Source organism: Cherax quadricarinatus, chromosome 50 (genome assembly GCF_038502225.1).
Source record: "Cherax quadricarinatus isolate ZL_2023a chromosome 50, ASM3850222v1, whole genome shotgun sequence".
Taxonomy (NCBI): domain Eukaryota; kingdom Metazoa; phylum Arthropoda; class Malacostraca; order Decapoda; family Parastacidae; genus Cherax; species Cherax quadricarinatus.
In genome coordinates, this window is record NC_091341.1 from 16,594,415 (window position 1) to 16,618,151 (window position 23,737).

At 48.8% G+C, this 23,737-nt stretch overlaps 1 long non-coding RNA gene across 2 annotated transcripts; it reads left to right on the plus strand.

Moving 5' to 3' along the window:
- The first annotated feature begins 1,255 nt into the window (after positions 1–1,255).
- LOC128695464 (uncharacterized) lies at positions 1,256–23,249 on the plus strand. 2 transcript variants are annotated; one of them, XR_008407998.2, is made up of 3 exons: positions 1,256–1,516; positions 21,220–21,452; positions 23,055–23,249. It is a non-coding gene; the product is annotated as an uncharacterized lncRNA (long non-coding RNA). The 2 variants fall into 2 exon arrangements; XR_008407999.2 differs by lacking the exon at positions 1,256–1,516 and adding an exon at positions 2,293–2,390.
- The last annotated feature ends 488 nt before the right edge of the window (positions 23,250–23,737 follow it).

Consider the following 23,737-nt stretch of genomic DNA (forward strand, 5'->3'; position numbering starts at 1 on the left):
GTGGAAGTAAACATAGAAAGGAGCACTTCAGAAGGAAGATAAGCAATGGGAAGAAGACACAGATGCAAAACCTGAATCAAGAACGGAAACTGTTACAGTCACACCAGAAGGAAGACGACAGTAAAACATAAAATATAAGACTAAAACAAGAAGAGATCACAAAGATGTTACTAGAAATCCCATAGATGACTCACGAAATCGTAATAACCCGATTATAAACAAACCACGGAACGGGTGATGTTTTGTACCCAAGGCAAGTGATGATTCAATGTGCTCTCTGGAATCAGGGACAATACAAGACGATCATGTATCAGTGACAATGGGACCTGACAGTGTGTCACCACGGGTTCTGGGAGGAACGGAGGTAATGTGTGAAATGCTAGCAAAAACCTACACGTCAGTGGAAACGACGACTGGCAGAACAATGGCAAACAGTTAATTCGGCCACAGTATTCATGCGAGGGGACAAACAGAAAAAAAACAGTGTTAAACTATAGCTTGGTAATCTTGACATAAATACAAAAGTAATGATGAATATATTGAAGAGATGAACATCTGGAGAGAAGTTATTTTATGGTATAAACCTTGGTAATATTTAGCGAAAAAACTGGTTTACAAAGACACGTGAGCAAACTCTAGGACATATAATACAAAGTGTTGGTTCAGAAGAAAGTATGTGCGTAGACAACTGTGACGATCGGAGTTCCTCAAGGATCTGTGCAAGTCTCGACTTGCGCAGAATCACGTGTTCCTGGAGTCTACCTGGAGGGTGTTCCGGGGGTCAACGCCCCCGCAGCCGAGTCCTTGACCAGGCCTCCCGGTGGATCAGGGTCTGATCAACCAGGTTGTTATTGCTGGTCGCACATAGTCCAACGTACGAACCACAGCCCGGTTGATCGAGTACTGACTTTAGGTATCTGTCCAGCTCCCTCTGGAAGACAACCAGGGGTCTATTGGTAATTTACCTTATGCTTGGTGGGAAGCTGTTAAACAGTCTTGGGCCCCGGACACTTGTTGTGTTTTCTCTTAGTGTACTAATGGCGCCTTGCTTGATTACGTGAAATTAAAACAGAAAAAAAACCAACTGTTTGCACAACATTAGTAATTATATTATTTGTCACTGAGAGGTAACTAAGTTAAGTATTTATAACTAAAAGTAGAACTGAACAATGTTTCGCTCTGCCATGAACCATTAACAATTTGTGAGAAAACTTTATAATGGTCTAAATTGGACCGAAACATCGTCCAGATTTCTTTTTTTTTAATTTGTGGGTTAGCTTTGAATTGTTTCAGCCATGGGACCGTGACTTATGACTTTTATTAAGTGATGTCTGCAGAGCAACGTTGTCAGCTGGTACCTCTCCATCTGCCGCTCCTTCCCTAAACTAGCACAGTCAACGCGGCAGGAAAACTGTATAAATATTAGTGAGTGGGGAAGCTCCCGTCACAGTGTCATCCACACTGCTGCAGGTGGGTGAGCAGCACCTGCCACACAGTGTCATCCACACTGCTGCAGGTAGGTAAGCAGCACCTGCCACACAGTGTCATCCACACTGCTGCAGGTGGGTGAGCAGCACCTGCCACACAGTGTCATCCACACTGCTACAGGTGGGTGAGCAGCACCTGCCACACAGTGTCATCCACACTGCTGCAGGTGGGTGAGCAGCACCTGCCACACAGTGTCATCCACACTGCTGCAGGTAGGTAAGCAGCACCTGCCACACAGTGTCATCCACACTGCTGCAGGTGGGTGAGCAGCACCTGCCACACAGTGTCATCCACACTGCTGCAGGTAGGTAAGCAGCACCTGCCACACAGTGTCATCCACACTGCTGCAGGTAGGTAAGCAGCACCTGCCACACAGTGTCATCCACACTGCTGCAGGTGGGTGAGCAGCACCTGCCACACAGTGTCATCCACACTGCTACAGGTGGGTGAGCAGCACCTGCCACACAGTGTCATCCACACTGCTGCAGGTGGGTGAGCAGCACCTGCCACACAGTGTCATCCACACTGCTACAGGTGGGTGAGCAGCACCTGCCACACAGTGTCATCCACACTGCTGCAGGTGGGTGAGCAGCACCTGCCACACAGTGTCATCCACACTGCTGCAGGTAGGTAAGCAGCACCTGCCACACAGTGTCATCCACACTGCTGCAGGTAGGTAAGCAGCACCTGCCACACAGTGTCATCCACACTGCTGCAGGTGGGTGAGCAGCACCTGCCACACAGTGTCATCCACACTGCTACAGGTGGGTGAGCAGCACCTGCCACACAGTGTCATCCACACTGCTGCAGGTAGGTAAGCAGCACCTGCCACACAGTGTCATCCACACTGCTGCAGGTGGGTGAGCAGCACCTGCCACACAGTGTCATCCACACTGCTGCAGGTGGGTGAGCAGCACCTGCCTCACAATGTCATCCACACTGCTACAGGTGGGTGAGCAGCACCTGCCTCACAATGTCATCCACACTGCTACAGGTGGGTGAGCAGTGTCATCCACAGTGTGTCAGCCACGCAGCTACAGGTAAGGACTGATTATTGCTGACACTTCCTCGCGCCCATTTATTCCTACTCACCCATTCCCTGTCACTCAACAGGAAACCCGACAGGTTCATAAGAACATAAGAACGAAGATGCACTGTAGCAAGCCTACTGGCCCATGCCGGGTAGGTCCAAGGTACCTACTGGCTTAAGCAAGTTAGGTCCAAGTCACATCCACTTAAGAAGGAAGAAGCAATGCATCAGTCCTACTGGCCCAAGCCAGTCATGTTACTGACCAGTCAGTTCCTTATCAGCCGGGTTGTGGTGCGTACGTTGGACTGCGGGTGGCTGGCACCAACAGTTTGGTCGCGCAGGCCAGTAACCAGGAGGCCTGGTATGGGACCGGGTGGCTGGGATGGTGACCTCAGGAAACGACTCCAGATAACTCGCTCTCACACTCACCCACTCACTTTCACACTCACTCACTGTCACACTCGCCCACTCACTCCCACAACCATCCCGAGATTATTTTTATGGTTATTGCTTTCACGGATAAGTGCTAAACCCATATGGGTCAAATAGCGTCTGGGAAATGGGAGGTATTAAGTTTGATCGAGGGGGAAAGGAGCTTGGCTCTCGTTCCTTGGATCAGGAACCTTCAATGGGATCAAAGCATCAGAGCGGCTAACACCTAGTAGCAACCAGCAAAGAGGCGGGGCCAGGAGCTATGAATCGATTCTTGCAACCACAAATAGGAAGGTACACTCAGAGCAGCTGACACACTCAGAGTGGCTGACACACTCAGAGCGGCTCACACACTCAGAGCGGCTGACACACTCAAAGCGGCTGACACACTCAGAGCGGCTGACACACTCAGAGCAGCTGACATACTCAGAGCAGCTGACACACTCAGAGCGGCTGACACACTCAGAGCGGCTGACACACTCAGAGCGGCTGACACACTCAGAGCGGCTGACACACTCAGAGCGGCTGACACACTCAGAGCAGCTGACACTCTCAGAGCGGCTGACACACTCAGAGCGGCTGACACACTCAGAGCAGCTGACACACTCAGAGCAGCTGACACACTCAGAGCGGCTGACACACTCAGAGCAGCTGATACACTCAGAGCAGCTGACACACTCAGAGCGGCTGACACACTCAGAGCGGCTGACACTCAGAGCGGCTGACACACTCAGAGCGGCTGACACACTCAGAGCGGCTGACACACTCAGAGCAGCTGACACTCTCAGAGCGGCTGACACACTCAGAGCGGCTGACACACTCAGAGCAGCTGACACACTCAGAGCAGCTGACACACTCAGAGCGGCTGACACACTCAGAGCAGCTGACACACTCAGAGCAGCTGACACACTCAGAGCAGCTGACACACTCAGAGCGGCTGACACACTCAAAGCGGCTGACACACTCAGAGCGGCTGACACACTCAGAGCGGCTGACACACTCAGAGCAGCTGACACACTCAGAGCGGTTGACACACTCAGAGCGGCTGACACACTCAGAGCGGCTGACATACTCAGAGCAGCTGACACACTCAGAGCAGCTGACATACTCAGAGCTGCTGACACACTCAGAGCAGCTGACACACTCAGAGCAGATGAAATACTCAGAGCGGCTGACACACTCAGAGTAGCTGACACACTCAGAGCGGCTGACACACTCAGAGCAGCTGACACACTCAGAGCAGCTGACACACTCAGAGCGGCTGACACACTCAGAGCAGCTGACACAGAGCGGCTGACACACTCAGAGCAGCTGACACAGAGCAGCTGACACACTCAGAGCAGCTGACACGCTCAGAGCAGCCGACACACTCAGAGCGGCTGACACACTCAGAGCGGCTGACACACTCAGAGCAACTGACACACTCAGAGCAGCTGACACACTCAGAGCGGCTGACACTCAGAGCGGCTGACACACTCAGAGCGGCTGACACACTCAGAGCAGCTGACACTCTCAGAGCGGCTGACACACTCAGAGCGGCTGACACACTCAGAGCAGCTGACACACTCAGAGCAGCTGACACACTCAGAGCGGCTGACACACTCAGAGCAGCTGACACACTCAGAGCAGCTGAAATACTCAGAGCGGCTGACACACTCAGAGCGGCTGAAACACTCAGAGCAGCTGACACACTCAGAGCAGCTGACACAGAGCGGCTGACACACTCAGAGCAGCTGACACAGAGCAGCTGACACACTCAGAGCAGCTGACACACTCAGAGCGGCTGACACACTCAGAGCGGCTGACACACTCAGAGCAGCTGACACACTCAGAGCGGCTGACACACTCAGAGCGGCTGACACACTCAGAGCAGCTGACACACTCAGAGTGGCTGACACACTCAGAGCGGCTGACACACTCAGAGCAGCTGACACACTCAGAGCAGCTGACACACTCAGAGCAGCTGACACACTCAGAGCAGCTGACACGCTCAGAGCTGCTGACACACTCAGAGCAGCTGACACACTCAGAGCAGATGAAATACTCAGAGCGGCTGACACACTCAGAGCAGCTGACACACTCAGAGCGGTTGACACACTCAGAGCGGCTGACACACTCAGAGCGGCTGACACACTCAGAGCAGCTGACACACTCAGAGTGGCTGACACACTCAGAGCGGCTGACACACTCAGAGCGGCTCACACACTAAGAGCGGCTCACACACTCAAAGCGGCTGACACACTCAGAGCGGCTGACACACTCAGAGCGGCTGACACACTCAGAGCGGCTGACACACTCAGAGCGGCTGACACACTCAGAGCGGCTGACACACTCAGAGCGGCTGACACACTCAGAGCGGCTGACACACTCAGAGCAGCTGACACACTCAGAGCAGCTGACACACTCAGAGCAGCTGACACACTCAGAGCGGCTGACACACTCAAAGCGGCTGACACACTCAGAGCGGCTGACACACTCAGAGCGGCTGACACACTCAGAGCAGCTGACACACTCAGAGCGGTTGACACACTCAGAGCGGCTGACACACTCAGAGCGGCTGACACACTCAGAGCAGCTGACACAGAGCGGCTGACACACTCAGAGCAGCTGACACACTCAGAGCAGCTGACATACTCAGAGCAGCTGACACACTCAGAGCGGCTGACACACTCAGAGCAGCTGACACACTCAGAGCGGCTGACACACTCAGAGCAGCTGACACACTCAGAGCAGCTGACACACTCAGAGCAGCTGACACACTCAGAGCAGCTGACACACTCAGAGCGGCTGACACGCTCAGAGCAGCCGACACACTCAGAGCGGCTGACACACTCAGAGCGGCTGACACACTCAGAGCAACTGACACACTCAGAGCAGCTGACACACTCAGAGCGGCTGACACTCAGAGCGGCTGACACACTCAGAGCGGCTGACACACTCAGAGCAGCTGACACTCTCAGAGCGGCTGACACACTCAGAGCGGCTGACACACTCAGAGCAGCTGACACACTCAGAGCAGCTGACACACTCAGAGCGGCTGACACACTCAGAGCAGCTGACACACTCAGAGCAGCTGAAATACTCAGAGCGGCTGACACACTCAGAGCGGCTGAAACACTCAGAGCAGCTGACACACTCAGAGCAGCTGACACAGAGCGGCTGACACACTCAGAGCAGCTGACACAGAGCAGCTGACACACTCAGAGCAGCTGACACACTCAGAGCGGCTGACACACTCAGAGCGGCTGACACACTCAGAGCAGCTGACACACTCAGAGCGGCTGACACACTCAGAGCGGCTGACACACTCAGAGCAGCTGACACACTCAGAGTGGCTGACACACTCAGAGCGGCTGACACACTCAGAGCAGCTGACACACTCAGAGCAGCTGACACACTCAGAGCAGCTGACACACTCAGAGCAGCTGACACGCTCAGAGCTGCTGACACACTCAGAGCAGCTGACACACTCAGAGCAGATGAAATACTCAGAGCGGCTGACACACTCAGAGCAGCTGACACACTCAGAGCGGTTGACACACTCAGAGCGGCTGACACACTCAGAGCGGCTGACACACTCAGAGCTGCTGACACACTCAGAGCGGCTGACACACTCAGAGCGGCTGACACACTCAGAGCGGCTGACACACTCAGAGCAGCTGACACACTCAGAGCAGCTGACACACTCAGAGCGGCTGACACACTCAGAGCAGCTGACACACTCAGAGCGGTTGACACACTCAGAGCGGCTGACACACTCAGAGCAGCTGACACTCTCAGAGCGGCTGACACACTCAGAGCGGCTGACACACTCAGAGCAGCTGACACACTCAGAGCAGCTGACACACTCAGAGCGGCTGACACACTCAGAGCAACTGACACACTCAGAGCAGCTGAAATACTCAGAGCGGCTGACACACTCAGAGCGGCTGAAACACTCAGAGCAGCTGACACACTCAGAGCAGCTGACACAGAGCGGCTGACACACTCAGAGAAGCTGACACACTCAGAGCAGCTGACACACTCAGAGCGGCTGACACACTCAGAGCGGCTGACACACTCAGAGCAGCTGACACACTCAGAGCGGCTGACACACTCAGAGCAGCTGACACACTCAGAGTGGCTGACACACTCAGAGCGGCTGACACACTCAGAGCAGCTGACACACTCAGAGCAGCTGACACACTCAGAGCAGCTGACACACTCAGAGCAGCTGACACGCTCAGAGCTGCTGACACACTCAGAGCAGCTGACACACTCAGAGCAGATGAAATACTCAGAGCGGCTGACACACTCAGAGCAGCTGACACACTCAGAGCGGCTGACACACTCAGAGCGGCTGACACACTCAGAGCGGCTGACACACTCAGAGCTGCTGACACACTCAGAGCGGCTGACACACTCAGAGCGGCTGACACACTCAGAGCAGCTGACACACTCAGAGCAGCTGACACACTCAGAGCGGCTGACACACTCAGAGCAGCTGACACACTCAGAGCGGTTGACACACTCAGAGCGGCTGACACACTCATAGCGGCTGACACACTCAGAGAGGCTGACACACTCAGAGCAGCTGACACACTCAGAGCAGCTGACACACTAGCGGCTGACACACTCAGAGCTGCTGACACACTCAGAGCAGCTGACACACTCAGCGGCTGACACACTCAGAGCGGCTGACACACTCAGAGCGGCTGACACTCAGAGCGGCTGACACACTCAGAACGGCTGACACACTCAGAGCGGCTGACACACTCAGAGCGGCTGACACACTCAGAGCAGCTGACACACTCAGCGGCTGACACACTCAGAGCGGCTGACACACTCAGAGCGGCTGACACTCAGAGCGGCTGACACACTCAGAACGGCTGACACACTCAGAGCGGCTGACACACTCAGAGCAGCTGACACACTCAGAGCGGTTGACACACTCAGAGCGGCTGACACACTCAGAGCGGCTGACACACTCAGAGCAGCTGACACACTCAGAGTGGCTGACACACTCAGAGCGGCTGACACACTCAGAGCGGCTCACACACTAAGAGCGGCTCACACACTCAAAGCGGCTGACACACTCAGAGCGGCTGACACACTCAGAGCGGCTGACACACTCAGAGCGGCTGACACACTCAGAGCGGCTGACACACTCAGAGCGGCTGACACACTCAGAGCGGCTGACACACTCAGAGCGGCTGACACACTCAGAGCAGCTGACACACTCAGAGCAGCTGACACACTCAGAGCAGCTGACACACTCAGAGCGGCTGACACACTCAAAGCGGCTGACACACTCAGAGCGGCTGACACACTCAGAGCGGCTGACACACTCAGAGCAGCTGACACACTTAGAGCGGTTGACACACTCAGAGCGGCTGACACACTCAGAGCGGCTGACACACTCAGAGCAGCTGACACAGAGCGGCTGACACACTCAGAGCAGCTGACACACTCAGAGCAGCTGACATACTCAGAGCAGCTGACACACTCAGAGCGGCTGACACACTCAGAGCAGCTGACACACTCAGAGCGGCTGACACACTCAGAGCAGCTGACACACTCAGAGCAGCTGACACACTCAGAGCAGCTGACACACTCAGAGCAGCTGACACACTCAGAGCGGCTGACACGCTCAGAGCAGCCGACACACTCAGAGCGGCTGACACACTCAGAGCGGCTGACACACTCAGAGCAACTGACACACTCAGAGCAGCTGACACACTCAGAGCGGCTGACACTCAGAGCGGCTGACACACTCAGAGCGGCTGACACACTCAGAGCAGCTGACACTCTCAGAGCGGCTGACACACTCAGAGCGGCTGACACACTCAGAGCAGCTGACACACTCAGAGCAGCTGACACACTCAGAGCGGCTGACACACTCAGAGCAGCTGACACACTCAGAGCAGCTGAAATACTCAGAGCGGCTGACACACTCAGAGCGGCTGAAACACTCAGAGCAGCTGACACACTCAGAGCAGCTGACACAGAGCGGCTGACACACTCAGAGCAGCTGACACAGAGCAGCTGACACACTCAGAGCAGCTGAGACACTCAGAGCGGCTGACACACTCAGAGCGGCTGACACACTCAGAGCAGCTGACACACTCAGAGCGGCTGACACACTCAGAGCGGCTGACACACTCAGAGCAGCTGACACACTCAGAGTGGCTGACACACTCAGAGCGGCTGACACACTCAGAGCAGCTGACACACTCAGAGCAGCTGACACACTCAGAGCAGCTGACACACTCAGAGCAGCTGACACACTCAGAGCAGATGAAATACTCAGAGCGGCTGACACACTCAGAGCAGCTGACACACTCAGAGCGGTTGACACACTCAGAGCGGCTGACACACTCAGAGCGGCTGACACACTCAGAGCTGCTGACACACTCAGAGCGGCTGACACACTCAGAGCGGCTGACACACTCAGAGCGGCTGACACACTCAGAGCAGCTGACACACTCAGAGCAGCTGACACACTCAGAGCGGCTGACACACTCAGAGCAGCTGACACACTCAGAGCGGTTGACACACTCAGAGCGGCTGACACACTCAGAGCAGCTGACACTCTCAGAGCGGCTGACACACTCAGAGCGGCTGACACACTCAGAGCAGCTGACACACTCAGAGCAGCTGACACACTCAGAGCGGCTGACACACTCAGAGCAACTGACACACTCAGAGCAGCTGAAATACTCAGAGCGGCTGACACACTCAGAGCGGCTGAAACACTCAGAGCAGCTGACACACTCAGAGCAGCTGACACAGAGCGGCTGACACACTCAGAGAAGCTGACACACTCAGAGCAGCTGACACACTCAGAGCGGCTGACACACTCAGAGCGGCTGACACACTCAGAGCAGCTGACACACTCAGAGCGGCTGACACACTCAGAGCAGCTGACACACTCAGAGTGGCTGACACACTCAGAGCGGCTGACACACTCAGAGCAGCTGACACACTCAGAGCAGCTGACACACTCAGAGCAGCTGACACACTCAGAGCAGCTGACACGCTCAGAGCTGCTGACACACTCAGAGCAGCTGACACACTCAGAGCAGATGAAATACTCAGAGCGGCTGACACACTCAGAGCAGCTGACACACTCAGAGCGGCTGACACACTCAGAGCGGCTGACACACTCAGAGCGGCTGACACACTCAGAGCTGCTGACACACTCAGAGCGGCTGACACACTCAGAGCGGCTGACACACTCAGAGCAGCTGACACACTCAGAGCAGCTGACACACTCAGAGCGGCTGACACACTCAGAGCAGCTGACACACTCAGAGCGGTTGACACACTCAGAGCGGCTGACACACTCATAGCGGCTGACACACTCAGAGAGGCTGACACACTCAGAGCAGCTGACACACTCAGAGCAGCTGACACACTAGCGGCTGACACACTCAGAGCTGCTGACACACTCAGAGCAGCTGACACACTCAGCGGCTGACACACTCAGAGCGGCTGACACACTCAGAGCGGCTGACACTCAGAGCGGCTGACACACTCAGAACGGCTGACACACTCAGAGCGGCTGACACACTCAGAGCGGCTGACACACTCAGAGCAGCTGACACACTCAGCGGCTGACACACTCAGAGCGGCTGACACTGAGCGGCTGACACATTCAGAGTGGCTGACACACTCAGCGGCTGACACAGCAACAAATGTCTGCCAACATAGCCGACAAACCTTGCTCTGCTCCACTGAACCATTGTTAGTGACCTTGGGGTGCGGAGGTCAGTGGTGGGGTCATTGTTCAGGGGAATCTGGTGAGGTCAAGGTCACCCACCTCTCTCACCTTCCCTGGGAGACTCATAAGCATCTGTGAATTTCTGGCGTAGGAACTGCAATTACAACTATATACTATACTGTTAATAACCGGGGAATGTTTATATCTGTATGAATATTACTGTGAAAATTATGTAGAGGCTTATAATGTACATACACACACCTGGCGGGGCCAGGAGCTGAGTATCGACCCCTGTAACCACAAATAGGTGAGTACACACACACACGTACGTCAAGAAATTAGGGAAAGTACAAAGGTTTGCAACAAGACTAGTCCCGGAGCTAAGGGGGAATGTCCTACGGGGAGACGTTAAGTGAATTCAACCTGACAACACCGGAGGTCAAGAGGGATAGGGGTGGGGGGATATAATAATAACATAAAATACCGAGAGAAATTGACAAGGTGGATAGGGAGAGAATGTTTCAAAGATGGGACACAGCAACAAGGGGTCACAACTGGAAGCTGAAACTCAGATGAGTCGGAGGGATGTTTGGAAATTCTCCTTCAGTCAGAGAGTTGTTAGGAAATGGAATAGTCTGGAAAGTGAGGTAGCGGAGGCATGTACCATACATAGCTTAAAGAAGAGATATGATAAAGCTCATGGAGCAGGAAGAGAGTGAAGCTTGTAGCGACCATTGAAGAGGCGTGGCCAGGAGCTATGAATCGGCCTCTGCAACCACAATTAGGTGACTACAATTAGGTGAGTACACACACACACACACACACACACACACACACACACACACACACACACATACACACAACCACAAATAGGTGAGTACACACACACACACACTCAGATGAGTCACAGGGATGTTAGGAAGCAGTTCTTCAGTCATAGAGTGGTCAGGAAGTGAAACAGTCTGGCGAGCGATGTAGTGGAGGCAGGTACCATACATAGTTTTAAGACGAGGTATGATAAAGCTCATGGAGCAGGGAGAGAGAGGACCTAGTAGCGTTCAGTGAAGAGGCGGGGCCAGGAGCTGAGTCTCGACCCCTGCAACTACAATTAGGTGAGTACACACACACACGCACACACAGAGGAGAAATGAATCGACCCCCTGCAACCACAAATAGGTGAGTACACACACCATCACTAACATCTCCACTCGTGTATTAAGACAAACACGTAGGATGAATATAAATGTACTTTTATGCGGTACAGTAACGAAGGGCACGACAATGAGTCACTGTTGTTTACACTATGTTAGGAAGCAATGCTCACACCCTCTGAATCACCTCTGATCCTTGCTTTGTTGCTGCTATTTCTTGTTTTCCTCTATCAGTTTCTATATATTTCAGTTTGTGATCTGTTCAGTGTGTAGCAGACGGAAGACTGGAAAGACATGATGGTATTTTCTTAGAGAACGTGTTTCCTGATGCTGATTTTAGCTATTGATGATCTGACAAGTGAATAGCAGCAATAGCAAAAAAAAAAAAAAAAGGCACAATACCGTGACTGGAATGATAAACAAATAACCCGCTTATAGAAGAGAGGAGCTTACGACGACGTTTCGGTCCGGCTTGGACCATTTACAAAATCACAGTGTGGGTTATTTGTTAACAGCAACAAGTGATATTCCGTGATGGGTGGTTACCTTCCCATACTTCCCTCCCATCTTCTTTAGTCAAAGCAGAAGGAAAGATTCATAACTATCCCATGATTTAGAGAGAAACTTGAGAAGTAATCTGAAGTTTCCACTCAGATTTATTGCGTAATAATAAATAGTTCCAGTCATGGTATTGTGACTTACTCTACTAGAAAAAAATGCAGTGTGTTGTTACAGCATGCAGCGGGTACCTGTGGGTACCTGCGGGTACCTGAATTTATTCTTAGAGAGGTTGTGGAGTGAATCTTAGAGCGAGATGTGTGGAATACTGTGAGGGTTGTGGAGTGAGTCTTAGAGCGAGATGTGTGGTATACTGTGAGGGTTGTGGAGTGAGTCTTAGAGCGAGGTGTGTGGTATACTGTGAGGGTTGTGGAGTGAGTCTTAGAGCGAGGTGTGTGGTATACTGTGAGGGTTGTGGAGTGAGTCTTAGAGCGAGATGTGTGGAATACTGTGAGGGTTGTGGAGTGAGTCTTAGAGCGAGATGTGTGGAATACTGTGAGGGTTGTGGAGTGAGTCTTAGAGCGAGGTGTGTGGAATACTGTGAGGGTTGTGGAGTGAGTCTTAGAGCGAGGTGTGTGGTATACTGTGAGGGTTGTGGAGTGAGTCTTAGAGCGAGGTGTGTGGTATACTGTGAGGGTTGTGGAGTGAGTCTTAGAGCGAGGTGTGTGGTATACTGTGAGGGTTGTGGAGTGAGTCTTAGAGCGAGGTGTGTGGTATACTGTGAGGGTTGTGTGGGAACCCAGACACTGCCTCGCCTCTACCACCGCCGACTATCATGGTGTTTACCTAGGAGGTGTGGGTTTGTGGCTCCTGTGCCACACTGCGCTCACCACACTCAGAACACTCACCACGCCCAGAACACTCACCACGCCCAGAACACTCACCACGCCCAGAACATTCACCACGCCCAGAACACTCGCTACACTCAACACCTCCAGAGGAATCACTACACGCCCACCACACTCACCACGCCCACCACACTCACCACGCCCAGTCTATCGCCACCCTCAAAACAAAGGCGCTACTGAATAGTATTACTCTTTAGTATTTTGCATATCACAGTCATGTCTATTGTAATCCTTTAATCATCCAAAGTCGTCAAATTTCGTACCTTCATCCTCGCCTCATAATACATTTCTCTCATACGTCAGACTAGTCTTGGTGGCAAACATTTTAACTCTTTCTTTTTGTACTTATTTCATGATGGTTCTCCCCTCAAGGAAGGCTCCTTGACGCTGGTGAGGGGCTCTTGATCTAGGGAATTGGATCTGTGCTCCAGTTCCCTGAATTAAGCCTGAATGCCTTCCACCCCCCCATAGGCGCTGTATAATCCTACGGGTTTAGTGCTTCCCCCTTGATTATAATAATAATAATCATGATGGTTCTGACATACAATGTGTATAATATAATGACAGATTTCTGAATGCTGTTCTTGAAGGCGTCGCTGAAGTTACATGGTTGATGTGTAGCTCCAGCGATATATTTGTTGTGATTTTAAACTTGAAGCCTTTTCTTTATATTTGTAGTGCCTCTACTCTTAAGTTGTACTCCATCTCTGGTCTTCCCTCTCCTTCCCGAGCCCACATGACCATTCATTTGTTCGGTTTTAACTCCAGCAGTCACTTTTTGTACCACTTCTCTAGACTGTCCAGTTTTCCCTGGAGGCTAATTCTGTCTATTTTTACTCTTAACCCTCGCATTAATCTTACGTTCTGAGCAAATATACACGGGATCACAGATTGTTTTTGTGAGGTCATTTGCTTACATTAAGGACAGTAGTGCAGTGTCAATCCTCGTGGGAATGCTCTTGTTACCCGTTTGCCATATTCGGATCTTATTCCTTATTGTTACTCTCTCTCTCTCTCTCTCTCTCTCTCTCTCTCTCTCTCTCTCTCTCTCTCTCTGTCATATTCCAGGACTCTCTGATCCACAGGAACACTGTCTGCCTCTTCTACTTTGTGAATTAGTGTCTGGAGGAAGACAATGTTAAATGTTTTTGTAGTTCAAGAAGATACAGTCACCCAACCTTTGTTTTATCTATGTGACTTTCATAAAATCCCAGTACGTTCGTAAGACAGGATTTCCCATCTCTAAATACGTGTTTATTTTTGCTCTCTGAAATATTTTCCCTCTGTACTCACCTCACCTAGTTGTACTCACCTAGTTGAGGTTGCGGGGGTCGAGTCCGAGCTCCTGGCCCCGCCTCTTCACTGATCGCTACTAGGTCACTCTCCCTGAGCCGTGAGCTTTATCATACCTCTGCTTAAAGCTATGTATGGATCCTGCCTCCACTACATCGCTTCCCAAACTATTCCACTTACTGACTACTGTGTGTGTGTGTGTGTGTGTGTGTGTGTGAGAGAGAGAACTAATCATGTTTTTTGTGAAGATGATGAGAGGTTTTTATATTGATTAACCGGTATTAAGATTCGTACTCATGGATCAAGGGTATTTTCAATGTGTACGGATATTGTGGATGGCGTAAAGTGTGTGTGTGTGTGTGTGTGTGTGTGTGTGTGTGTGTGTGTGTGTGTGTACTCACCTAGATGCCTAGTTGAGGTTGCGGGGTCGAGTCCGAGCTCCTGGCCCCGCCTCTTCACTAATCGCTACTAGGTCACTCTCCCTGAGCCGTGAGCTTTATCATACCTCTGCTTAAAGCTATGTATGGATCCTGCCTCCACTACATCGCTTCCCAAACTATTCCACTTACTGACTACTCTGTGGCTGAAGAAATACTTCCTAACATCCCTGTGATTCATCTGTGTCTTCAGCTTCCAACTGTGTCCCCTTGTTACTGTGTCCAATCTCTGGAACATCCTGTCTTTGTCCACCTTGTCAATTCCTCTCAGTATTTTGTATGTCGTTATCATGTCCCCCCTATCTCTCCTGTCCTCCAGTGTCGTCAGGTTGATTTCCCTTAACCTCTCCTCGTAGGACATACCTCTTAGCTCTGGGACTAGTCTTGTTGCAAACCTTTGCACTTTCTCTAGTTTCTTCACGTGCTTGGCTAGGTGTGGGTTCCAAACTGGTGCCGCATACTCCAATATGGGCCTAACGTACACGGTGTACAGGGTCCTGAATGATTCCTTATTAACATGTCGGAATGCTGTTCTGAGGTTTGCTAGGCGCCCATATGCTGCAGCAGTTATTTGGTTGATGTGCGCTTCAGGAGATGTGCCTGGTGTTATACTCACCCCAAGATCTTTTTCCTTGAGTGAGGTTTGTAGTCTCTGGCCCCCTAGACTGTACTCCGTCTGCGGTCTTCTTTGCCCTTCCCCAATCTTCATGACTTTGCACTTGGTTGGATTGAACTCCAGGAGCCAATTGCTGGACCAGGTCTGCAGCCTGTCCAGATCCCTTTGTAGTTCTGCCTGGTCTTCGATCGAGTGTGTGTGTGTGTGTGTGTGTGTGTATGTGCGTGTGTTTGTGTGGATATGTGGATGGTAAGTGTGTGTGTGGTAGTGGGTAATGTTTAGTGTTTGTGACTGCAAGTGCATGAATGACGGTGGGTGTGTATGGATAATAGTACGTGTGGATGGGGTTAAGTGTGTGTGGATGACGGTAAGTATGTATGGATGACGGCAAGTGTGTGTGGATGACGGTAAGTGTGTGTGTGGATGACAAGAGTGTGTCTGTGTGGTAATGAGCAAGAAGACGTGAGTGTGTGTAGCCAGGCGTGGACGCCCTCTGTGGTCTAGGAAGTTCACGGTCGAACTTGTTTTATTGTGTTTGTGGGTGTGGCGTAGTGGTGTGTGTGTGTGTGTGTGTGTGTGTGTGTGTGTGTGTGTGTGTGTGTGTGGAGGCAGGTCTCCTGGTCTGTCATGCTTACTTTTGAAACTATGTATGTGCTTTTATGAGGGAGATACAGTGAAGGCAGTGTGATGGCGTGTGTGTGGTGAGGGTCAGGCACAGTAGTAGTGGACGGTGTTGGTCCCCTGCTCTCTCCTTTACCATGTCTTCCCTTCCCAGGGCCTCTCTCTCTTCTACTGACACTCTTCCTCTTCTTTAGGGCCTTTCTCTTCTCTTCTACTGCTTCTGTTCCCATCTCAGGATTCCTCTCTTCTGCTTGTGTTTCCTTCCCTATTCCTCTTTTGTCTTCTGAGTGTGTTCCCCTTCCCCAGGGGCCTTCTCCTCTTTCCTCCTGCATGTGTTCCCCTTCCCCATGGGCCCTCTCCTCTTTCCTCCTGCGTGTGTTCCCCTCTATCAGTACACGTACGCAGGATGCACCCACCGCACGTTGTCAGCCAGGCATTTCCGTCAGGAGAGCTGATGATGGCGTCTGTGGGTGAGTAAGATAGTGGAGCAGTGACACCTTGTTCCTGCCACTCCAGGGCCTCTACTCCCCTCAAGCGGGAATCTTCATCTTCATGAAGGGTTCTTCATCTAAGGAATTTGAGCTACCCCTCTCTTGCGTCGAATCTAATTGTCTCCCGTTCGCCAGGTGATGCACAGCTTACAGGTTTAGCGCTTCCCTACGAATTTATTAACACTCTGTACTGCTGCTGGCTGCTGGCCAACACGCACACGTCATCAGTAGCTCACACACACACACACACACACACACACACAGTGTGTGTATGTGAAATAGTGGAGGCAGGATCCACACACAGCTTTAAGAAGAGGTACGATAAGATTCTTGGAGCAGGGATAGAATGGACCTAGCAGCGACTAGCAAAGAGGCGGGGCCAGGAGCTGTGAATCGACCCCTGCAACCACAAATAGGTGAGAGCACACACACACACACACAAAGGGACGCCTGTGACGAGTGGGGTTCCACAGGGGTCAGTCCTAGGACCTGTGCTGTTTTTAGTATATGTGAATAACATAACGGAAGGGATAGACTCAGAAGTGTCCCTGTTTGCAGATGATGTGAATTTAATGAGGAGAATTAAATCGGTCAAAGATCAGGCAGGACTACAAAGAGACCTGAACAGGCTACAAGCCTAGTCCAGCAACTGGTTCCTTGAATTTAACCCCGCCAAATGCAAAGTCATGAAGATCGGGGAAGAGCGAAGAAGACCGCAAACAGAGTATAGTCTAGGTGGCCAAAGACTGCAGACCTCACTCAAGGAAAAAGATCTTGGGGTGATTATAATACCGAGCACAACTCCTGAGGCGCACATCAACCAAATAACTGCTGCAGCATACGGGCGTCTGGCAAACCTTAGAATACAGTTCCGATACCTCAGTAAGGAATCGTTCAAGACTCTGTACACCATATACGCCAGGCCCATATTGGAGTATGCAGCACCAGTTTGGAATCCACACCTGGTCAAGCACATCAAGAAATTAGAGAAAGTGCAAAGGTTTGCAACAAGACTAGCTCCAGAGCTAAGGGGATTGTCCTACTGAGAAAGGTTAAGGGAAATCGGCCTGACGACATTGGAAGACAGGAGGGCCAGGGGAGACATGATAACGAGATATTAAATACTGCGAGGAATTGACAAGGTGGACAAAGACAGGATGTTCCAGAAATGGGACACAAAAATAAGGGGTCACAAATGGAAGTTGAAGACTCCTATGAGTCAAAGGGATATTAAGAAGTATTTCTTCAGTCATAGAGTTGTCAGAAAGTGGAATAGCCTAGAAAGTGGCATAGTGGAGGCAGGAACCATACAAAGTTTTAAGACGAGGTGTGATAAAGCTCATGGGGCAGGGAGAGAGAGAGGACCTAGTAGCAATCAGTGAAGAGGCGGGGCCAGGAGCTATGAATCGACCCCTGCAACCACAAACAGGTGAGTACAAACAGGTGAGTACACACACATCAGCACTTGGTAACACACACGTGTCACTGGCATGAACTTTGAGGTACGTGCTCATGCGCTCACACACAAAACATAGCCGGTCTCTGAGTACGCAGCACCAGCATGGAACTCACCTGATAAACAATGTTAAGAAGCTAGAAAAATGCAGAAATTCGAATCGAGACCAGGAACTATACGGAAGAGACTATTAGGAGAGATTTTAGAGAAGAGAAGGTCCATGGGATACGTGATTAATGCGAAAGATTTTCTCATATTTCATAGGGAAGACAGGAAAACGGGAACACGTGGGCTCTGTTGGAATTTAAAGACAGATGAGTCATTGTGATGTTAGGAAATATTTCTTCATCCGTAAGATGGTCAGGAAGTGGAATGACCTGGACGAAGATAGGAATGGAGGTAGACTTTCATACACAGCCTATGAGTGGGTACCATTGGACCCGCGAGGCTGGAGGTAGTGAAAGCAGTAACAGCCAGTTAAGAGGTGAGTTCTAAAACTGAGACTACTCCTGTAACTGTAAATAGGTAGTCACACGCATGCAAGGATGTAAATGCACTCAGTAAACAGCTGACCAGTGTAAACAAACCACGACACATGTAACACCATATGGTACGAAATTACTACACTGGGAGAGTTCAATGTCGTGTAGATAGTTATCCAAATGACGGGCGGCGGCGTAAATAATGATGTGTTGCAATTTACTCTCCTTGTATAATATTACTTCAATGAACAAGTAATATTCATTCATTATACACGTAAATCATAAAGATAATAATGTAATTGATTCTTACGAAGTAAAGTTAGTGTTTTTTTTTCTACTCTCGTTCTTGTAGCTGTGTGACAGGTTAAGAGGCATGTAAGTTCCCCCGTCTAATAACATGTTCAATTTTCCACTATAATCTACCTTGTCCATAATTACGATCGCATTTACTTTGTCTGTTTAGTAAGGTGAAGTCCAGGATCTTTCCTTAATTCATGGTATAACTTAACAAATCTCTGATGACCATAGTGTTGTAGAGGTGTGAGCGAAGCTCCGACATCTACAACACTACAAGTTATACCATGAATTAAGGAAAGATCCTGGACTTCACCTTACGAAACAGACAAAGTAAATGCGATAGTAATTATGGACGAGGTAGATTATAGTGGAAAAATAAACATGTTATTAGAAGACGGGGGAACTTACGTGCCTCTTAATGGCTCATGTCGGACCGAAACATCGTCGTAAGTGCAACATTGCTGTTGCTTCTGTGGTTTACGGGGGGACGTTGATCCTGCTGTTATTGCTGTCGTTATTTCTGTTGGTGTTGCTACTGCTGTTTTGTATTCCTACTACTGTCGCTAATGTTGATGCTGCTGTTGTTAGTGGTGATCTTTCTCTTGTTGCTGTTGTTTTTATGGTTGTTGTTACTGCTTTTATGTTATTGTTTCCGCTGTTGGTGTTCGTGTTGCTGTTGTTGTTTGTTATTTTTGTTGTTACTACTTTTGACTTTGTTACTGTTATTTCTTCTAATGGTCTTGATATTACTGCTTCTGTTTTTTATATTACAACTGATATTAAAACTACTATTCTGTTACTGTTTTAACACTACTACTACTACTACTACTATTACTACTACTGCTGCTGCTGCTATTATTATTACTACTACTACTACTACTACTACTACTACTACTGCTACTGCTGCTGCTATTACTACTATTACTGCTGCTGCTACTGCTGCTGCTGCTACTACTACTGCTACTACTACTACTACTACTACTACTACTACTACTACTGCTGCTGCTGCTACTGCTGCTACTACTACTACTACTACTACTACTACTGCTGCTACTACTACTGCTGCTGCTGCTGCTGCTGCTGCTGCTACTACTACCACTACTACTACTACTACTGCTGCTGCTGCTACTGTTGCTACTATTACTACTACTACTGCTACTACTATTACTACTGCTGCTACTACTACTATTACTACTACTGCTGTTGCTGCTGCTGTTGCTGCTATTACTGCTACTACTGATACTACTATTACTACTACTGCTGCTGCTGCTGCTACTACTATTACTACTACTGCTGTTGCTGCTGCTGCTACTACTACTATTACTACTACACTGCTGTTGCTGCTGCTGCTACTACTACTATTACTACTACTGCTGTTGCTATTGCTGCTGCTGCTGCTACTACTACTATTACTACTACACTGCTGTTGCTGCTGCTGCTACTACTACTATTACTACTACTGCTGTTGCTGTTGCTGCTGCTGCTACTACTATTACTACTACTGCTGCTGATGATACTACTGCTGCTGCTGCTACTGCTGCTGCTGCTGCTGCTGCTGCTGCTGCTGCTGCTGCTGCTGCTGCTGCTGCTTTTGCTGGTGCTACCGACGTTGCCTTTGTAGCTGCTTCTGATGTATATACTGCTGCTGCTGCTGCTGTTTTTGGTATTGCTGCTGCAATTATTCTGTTGTTTTTTGCTGTTGTTGATTCTTCCGCTCTTGTTGTTACTCATGATACTACTGAGAAAGAAATGAAGAAAGACGTTACTAAAAGGAGATGCAGCCGGAGAAATGTTATAAAAATGCATTAAGTAACTGAGGTTTATAGAAAACGTTTAGTGCGTCGTGTTTTCTTGGGTACGAATAAAAAATCGATTTTTTTTTTCTTAAGCATTGATGAAGAAATTCTGCATGGTAACATAGTTTACACTTTTGTTTATTTTACAATAAAACTAACATAGGAACCTCACATAACTTGATAAAATTATAAAAACATAATATAGCCTAATACTTAGAAGCATCTTAGAGTAGCATAAATTTAGGTAGTACTTATTAAAATCAAATATAGTAATTTGGTGATCAGGCTGAATTTTCGAGTTAATTGTAACTATAAATACAGATATACAAACAACAGAAGACTGGAAATGGGAATTTTGAATTATTTTTCGGGCTGGAGATTTAATCCCCAAACCTGTGTTGATAGCTGCAACTCCCCCTACTAAGCTATGGTTGTTGGTATCTTAGCAATATAAATGAATTTAGATTTCTTTTTCTCATTTTAGCTGTCTATTCACGATTACTTGACTCTTTTTTTTATAGGTTAGAGGACTCGGACGCCTGTTGATGATGTGGGTGTGTTATCTATTGTTAGTGGGCGTGGTGGAAGGCGTGGGGGTGGGCCTGAGTGTGGAGGAGTTTTCCAACATTCACTCACTCGACACCATCATCAGCACGTACCTGAGGACTTATCTGCGTCAGCACCAGCAGGAGAAACATCTTCAAGACACTGTACTGCATCCATATTTCCTGACACACCTCGATTTGGTGGCCAGGTCAGTAGTCATGCCTCTTCTGTCAGGTGGTTTGCCAGGTTTAAGGTTCATTGAACCTTGATCATCAAGGCTGCAATTCAAGAATGATTTAATCCTTAAAAGCGAACTCTTTGTATATATTTTGAGAGAAATGTATACATATCAGTGTATATGCCTTGAGATATATACAACTATCAATGTTTATGTCATGTGTAAAGAAAAAGACTAAAGTATAAATTGACATAGGTCATGTGTAGGTTGTCATGCTATATATTAGGTGACATAAGGCGTTTGTAGGTTGACATAGTATACGTACAAGTTGACAATGCGTCCGTGTTGCCACATACATAATGAAGGTTGTAAATATACAGTGTATAGACTTCTAATATTAATATTCCTGTTAGTAAAGATTCTAGATATAAAATCAAGTACCTTGTATGCTAGATTAGACACATTACTACACCGTTGTCTAGGTGTCAGAGCTTTACTAAGCATCATTCTTGGAACTTGTGGCAAATACATAAGTAATAATAATAATAATAATAATAATAATAATAATAATAATAATAATAATAATAATAATAATAATAATAATAATAATAATAATAATAATGACAACCTTAATTTCTAAAAGTACATGTACAAGGTATACAGTCCTAGCTCTGGTGGCCTGGTGGTTAACGCTCTCGCTTCACACGGTGAGGGCCTGGGTTCGATTCCCAGCCAGAGTAGAAACATTGGACGTGTTTCTTTCCACCTGTTGTCTATGTTCCCCATCAGTAAAATGGGTACCTGGGTGTTAGTCGACTGGTGTGGGTCGCATCCTGGGACACTGACCTAAGGAGGCCTGGTCACAGACCGGGCCGCGGGGGCGTTGACCCCCGGAACTCTCTCCAGGTAATCTCCAGGTAATGACATACTACTATAAAGAAAGTCCCTTGTTTTGCAGAGCATTTCGGGCAAATTAGGTCAATTTTGTTTCCAGGATGCGACCCACACCAGTCTGCTAACACCCAGGTACCTATTATACTGCTAGGTGAACAGGGACAGCAGATATCTTAAGGAAACACGTCCTAGTATTTCCACCATGATCACAGCTTTGTTCTTGTGACTACGAATGTGTAGTTGAAAAGAGGTAATTACATTAAGTTGACATCTAGTATTTATTTTTTGTTTATTAGCAATGAATGACACGCTCAGTGAAGCTCTTGGTCATCTGACCCAGATCTTCCTCTTGAGTGTTTGTCAGTCACACAATGTGTGATTGACACATTATGTGACTGTGACTGACACATTGTTTGACTGAAAGACTGTGTCTGACACATTGTGTGGCTGAAACATTGTGTCTGACACACGTGACTGGAACATTATGTGACTGAGACATTGTGTGACAGTCGTGGTGGGAAGGTGATGTGAAATAAGAGACATGAGCAGTGTTAGAATATTTCTTTGGAGAAACGTTTCGCCACGAATCTCTTCAGAACTGAAAAAAGCCATTCATGGCGAAACGCTTCTTTATTAAAAAAATACGTTAACACTGGGCATGTACTTCACAGATTGTGAGTATTTTATACCGTCTCTTACCCGACTAAGGTGACATGATCCTGGGACTTGGTTGTACAGGTACCTCGAGGAGTACGACAAGGTGGTGGTGCCGCTAGCCAGCAGGACCCAGAGTGTAGGAGGTGGGCCCGAAGCTGGCCAGGACGCCGTGTTGTGCCTGCTGCTGCTGCGACGCCTGCTGCACGACTGGTCCAAGCTTAGGGATGCTCCTCTCACACACCAACACTGGCTGGGTGACGCTCAATGTCTTCATACTTGCAGACACACCTACCTAAACTCTCTCTCTCTCTCTCTCTCTCTCTCTCTCTCTCTCTCTCTCTCTCTCTCTCTCTCTCTCTCTCTCTCTCTCTCTCTCTCTCTCTCTCTCTCTCTCTCTATTTTCTCGTTATATAGACAATGAAATATGTTTAACAGGTTGTGTATGTATGTATATATATGTGAGGTGATATTTCAGCCTTATAAGCCTTCTGCTATTTTATTATTTTTACATTTCTTCGATAATGTGAGAAATCACGAAAGCACTTGGAAGTTCACTATTTTTCTCACAGTGGTTGCTTTGCTGTATATATATATATATATATATATATATATATATATATATATATATATATATATATATATATATATATATATATATATATATATATATATATATATATATATATATATATATTTTCAACAAGTCGGTCGTCTCCCACCGAGGCAGGGTGACCCAAAAAAAAGAAAGAAAATCCCCAAAAAGA